The sequence below is a fragment of the Eptesicus fuscus genome, chromosome 9, assembly GCF_027574615.1.
Source record: "Eptesicus fuscus isolate TK198812 chromosome 9, DD_ASM_mEF_20220401, whole genome shotgun sequence".
NCBI classification, from domain to species: domain Eukaryota; kingdom Metazoa; phylum Chordata; class Mammalia; order Chiroptera; family Vespertilionidae; genus Eptesicus; species Eptesicus fuscus.
The window spans coordinates 19,564,728-19,570,129 of NC_072481.1; the positions used below are offsets into that span (position 1 = coordinate 19,564,728).

At 43.0% G+C, this 5,402-nt stretch overlaps 1 long non-coding RNA gene across 1 annotated transcript; it reads right to left on the bottom strand.

The window, feature by feature from the left end:
* Positions 1 to 374: 374 nt before the first annotated feature.
* On the bottom strand, positions 375 to 2,237 carry LOC129150345 (uncharacterized). Its single transcript, XR_008557070.1, has 3 exons — positions 2,188 to 2,237; positions 1,211 to 1,300; positions 375 to 498 (listed from the first exon to the last, which is right to left on the bottom strand). It is a non-coding gene; the product is annotated as an uncharacterized LOC129150345 (long non-coding RNA).
* Between the last annotated feature and the right edge of the window lie 3,165 nt (positions 2,238 to 5,402).

Here is a 5,402-nt window from a genome sequence, read left to right on the forward strand (position 1 = left end):
AGTAGGGTCCCATTGCCAGCTCAGGTACCCACTCCAGGTTTGAGGATGTCAGTTTAGAGTGAGGCTGGTCACGTGTTGTTTCTTCTTCAGCCACATTCAGCTGCTGAGTGCAGGTGCAGAATGGGTAGGGGCGGGGAGAGCAAAGGGGGAGGAGACTGCTTGGAGTGTGAGGAGCTCATGGGGGGCTCAGCAAGTGTAGGCTCCACCTATGTCTGGCTACCCCAGGGCTTCGAGCCCCCCACAGTCCTCAGTCTTTTCTTGACCCCACATGCTGTCCTTCCACATTCTTTATCTGCTGGATCCTCATAATGACCCTGTGAGTTCATAATGACCCCCCACTTCACAGAAGGCAATTACCTGGGTCACGCAGCCAGTAAGTGGCCGAGCTGGAGTTGAATTTAAATGTCAGTTCAGTGTCCTTCCTTCTGGGTAGCAGGGGCATGGTCATGGTGTTGAAGAAAGTATTGCACTTCAGATGGTGAAAATGAACGAACTTGGCTGTTGGGAGATTAAATTTTAGGTGTTTTCTGCTCTGGGTTGCCTAGGGTTTGTCATGATTCAACCATAGTATCCTGCTGCCGCCCATTGGTCACTATGAGTGTTGCACCCAAAGAGAACCTGGTTTGCTTAGCTAAGGATCCGTCTGGGGCCAACAATACATTGTTGGAAAGGGCTAGAGAGGAATTCTCATCCCCTTTTGACAAATGAGGAGATGGAAGTCCAGGGAGGTGACTTCAAAAAGCCACCTGCGCTCGTCTACTCTATCCATTCAGTTGTTCATTCATGTAATAACTAGGCACTGGGATTTAGCAGAAAATAAGGCAGGGAGACCACTGGTCTTCTAGAGCTGCCATTCCTCATGGGGAAGAGGGGGAAGGGACAGATACTAAACACGTAAGTAAATCAGATAATGATAGATTTGATGGATTCTGTGGAGAAATTAAAAGAGAGTAAGTAGTCAGGAGATGACATTTGAGCTGAGACCCAATGGCTGGGAGGCTTAGGGAAAGACACTCCAAGACAGCAAGCACTGCAAAGGCCCCGAGGCTGTGAAAGGTCTGAGCAGGTTCCAGAACACGTGGAGCCCACTGATGCCCCAGCCCACGGTTATCCAGGGAGAACGTGTGGAGAGGTCCGAGTGGACTGTTCTCCCAGGGGGTCATGCCATGGACCTTGTCTCAATTCGTCCACAGCATTTCCCACGCCCCACCTTAGTTACTGTACACAGCTGACCACTTGAAGCTCTCTCCTCTCTTGGCTTGTGTGACACCGACCTCTGGAGGCAGGAAGAACTATCCTCCTGTGAAAATTAAAGCTTCACAATCAACATAGAGATGTTCTTAGTTTGAACCCACTGACATATGGAAAGCTACAGCAGGAAACATGGGTGTGCAGAGTCAAAGGTCAAGGTTGATATTTCTACGACCTGGGACAAGAGCTTGTAGGAGAGAACTGTAATCAGACTTGCTTATAGCTGTTGCCATGTGATAAGTGTGTGTCTGTGGCTCTGTCCACTGCTAATGGTGAGCCATTTTAAAATATATATATATATATATATATATATATATATATATATATATATATATATATTGATTTCAGAGAGGAAGGGAGAGGGTGAGAGAGACAGAAACATCAACGATGAAAGAAAATCATTGATCAGCTGCCTCCTGCACACCCCACACTGGGGATTGAGCCTGCAACCCAGGCATGTGCCCTAACCGAGAATAAAACTGTGACCTCCTGGTTCATAGGTCGCCGCTCAACCACTGAGCCATTTTTTTAAAATGACTATTTATAAGTTTGCATACATAGTATGAGTATGCTCTACTCAAATCCTAAGAGTGGTGTTCCAAGAAATAATACGTTTTGGAAGCAAAGTAAGTCCCTAAATTGGCAATTTTGGCACGTGACGCCAATACTATGCAATTACGTTAGCTGGCAAGGAATGAGTGAACAACAGATGATGCAGTCATTGTAGCTAAGCTGACTGAAAATGGAGTCTGTAGAGTGAAGCCGGCGGAGCTGGCTCAGATCCAAGGGACTGAAGCATGAGGAACAGATTTTATTTTACTTTAGCCCGAGGCCTTAAGCTGTTGGATTTCTCAGTTGTGCGTCAGTGCCCAGAGATACATAAATTCTTATAGAAGCACGCAGGAAGGAATGAAGGAGTCAGGAAAGAATGCTCACGTGTCCAGACGGCAGGACATCCATTATCCAGACCAGCGGTCAGCTGGGAGGTGATCATCGCAGACTAACCTAGAGGCGCAGAATGCGAGACGGATTCTTCTCAGGAATGTTTGCTCTGAGTACAGAACATTCGGGTGTTACCTGGTAACATTTCTGATTCGCAAATCCTAGGACCCTTTAATAAACTTTGCCATTTTTAATTTTAGCAGACTCCTGATTCATTTATGTGAGGTCAACACTGGCATTTTCCGGTGTTTGAATATTTGCTATTGGCTACATATTGTTCTTTGTAAGGCAAAATATGTCATCATGAGAAAAAGGAAGCTTATAGCCCTGGCTGGTTTGGCTCAGTGGATAGAGTGTTGGGCTGTAGACTGAAGGGTCTGAGGTTCGATTCCAGTCAAGGGCACATGCTTGGGTTGTGGGCTGGAACCCCAGCAGGAGGCAGCCGATCAATGATTCTCTCTCTCCCTCTCCCTTCCTCTCTGAAAAAAAAAAACACACACACAAACACTATATATATATATATATATATATATATATATATATATATATATGTATATATATATATATATATATATATATATATATATATATATATCACTGAGTGGCCAGATTATGATCTCTGAATGCATAATAATCTGGCCACTCAGTGTGTGTGTGTGTGTGTGTGTGTGTGTGTGTGTGTGCATTATATGTTATAGGAAGCAATGTGTGCCCTAGTAGCCAACTTGAAGATGCGTTTGGATACACTCAACCAGTATCAGTGCAAAATGAAATAATTCTTTCTAAGTCTGAAATATTTATCCTAAAAACAAAAACCAAGGGCAAGTAATACTTTTATATGTTTTAAATTTTCATTTTTAAGGATAACTTTTAAATAATAAACATGTGTGATATTATCAATCCATTTTTAAAAAGATTTTTATTTGGCCTTTACTTTGAGTTAATGTTTTCTTGTTTTAATAATTTTTATTATCAAATGTCATTATAAAATAGAGGTCATTTTTATATGCTATTGAAAAGTATCATCTTGTTATATTATATTGACTTGTAATAATAATAAACCATGCATTTATTATTATGGGTTTTTTTAAAAACCGAAAACTTCTGAAATATTTAGTAGAACCTTCTTCCGGAAGAATGTTCACTGTTTATTATTATGCTCAATCATTATTTTTTCAAAACTCATCAAAGCGTTAGGAAAAATACAGAATAACACATTTCTCAGGAATTGCTGAGAATTTTTGGAATTCTTGTATCTCATTCTCAAACCCCAAAGATTCATATCAGTTAGGAGTTGGAAATGCTCTTTGAAGTTTTAACATTTCTCGGACTTTTTGTCTCTGATCGTCAGATCTTTGTCATTTCTTCTGACCTACCGAGTCAGGCTCCTCTCCCTCCTCCTCCACGCTGCCCAGGAGGTCTTTCCAAAGTGAAAACCTGCCCTGTCGTTCCTCTGCAAGATCCTTCCCCAGCTCCCCAATACCTTCCCTGACGTTTCTCAAAACGCAGCCTCTGACAGCTGCATACAAGCATCTGGGAGTTTGTCCCACGTGGTGGCTTGGGGAGCCTCATTCCGGTACCCTGAATCGGAACTCTGGGACTTGAAGCCTAGGGACATGCATATTAAACACAACTTCTGGATGATGTAAAAAACTTCTTTATGGTTAAAAACAACACAAAGGCAGAAAGCCACATAAAACAAATGTACAGATTATTGAACCGCAATTAGGCAAACACCCGTATCTGGAGGCAAAACCTTGCCACCCACCCCAGAAACTCTCCACATGCCCCTCCCAATCATAACCCCTTCCCTGTCCACCGCCAAGGGCAACCATCATCCCGAATCTCATCTTGCCTGTTTTTGTTTGTTTCTTTCTTTATTTTAATGTCATTAAATTCTGTGTGTTTGCTCCTCTTTTCATCTTTTTTTTTTTTTCTTATAATTCATTTGTTACTGAGACCAGATCATTTGTCTTACAGTTTCCCATGGTCTTTGCTAATGGCACCCCCAGCTAGCATGTTCCTCTCTCCTCTGAATTTCCTGTTAGTTGGCAGTTGAATCTAGAGGCTTAATCCCAATGCGTGTTTCTCTCTGTTTTTTTTTGTGTGGTTTTTTGTGTTTTTTTTTAACAAGCCTACCTTTACAAGTGATGTGTGTTCGTCATCGTGTGACTCACATAATTGTGTTTTCTCTCTCATCTTGTACATTCCCTGGCCCAGATCTGAAGAATCCCCAGTTCAAAGATAGTTAAGCGTTTAACGTTCTAAGAAGCTATTAGAGTTTTCTGAGGTGAGGTACTTATTTATGCTCCCACCAGCAAGGAACATTCCAGTTGCTCTAAATCCTCCCCAGGACTTAATAGTGTTAATTGTATTTGGGCCATACTGGTGGTATGAACTACTACTTCACTGTGGTTTTAATCTGAAGTTTCCTAACAACTCATGCTGTGCAACACCTGTTCCTGTGCTTATTGGCCATTTTATGTCTTCTTTTGTGAAATGTCTCTCCAAGTCTTATTTCAAGGATCTGTTATGGTGTCACAAACCACCACAAAAATGAGGGGCTTAAGACACGACCATTTATTCGCTCACTATTCTGCACTCTGAACTGGGCTTCTCTGGGCAGTTCTTTTGCTCCAGGTGATGTTGGCTGCTGCCGCCTGGAGGCTCAGCTGGGACTGAACATCAAGGTGGCTTGACACCGGCCTGGTGCTGCAGCTGGGGTGGCTGGAACAGCAGGAGGCTGGCCAGCTATCTCTCCACAGGTCCCCCACTGCCGTAGCCAGATCACTTCACACGTGGCTCAGAGTTCCCAGGCGGGGCGTTCAAAGAGGACAAAACCCGCCGTGCAAGAGCTTGTCTTCTTGAATCAGGCTAGCCAGTGCCCCACAGGCTGGAATAGGTCCGTCTGTCCAAGTCCGGAGTCAATGCGGAAGGCACTATACAAGGGCGTGAAGATGAGGGGCACAGTTCATTGGGGGCCACCAACAGAAGTCTACCTCACGTCTTTTGCCCATTTCTAATTGCTTTGTTTGTCTTTTTAATATCGCACGACTTCTTTATATACTCCGAATGCCAGTCCTTTGTTAGATATAAATAAGTACTGTGAATATTTGTTCTAAGTCTGTGGCTTACCGGTTTATATTCTTTATATTTAAAAAAAATTTTTTTTTTTTTAGCCCTGGCCAGATTGGCTCAGTGGATGGAGT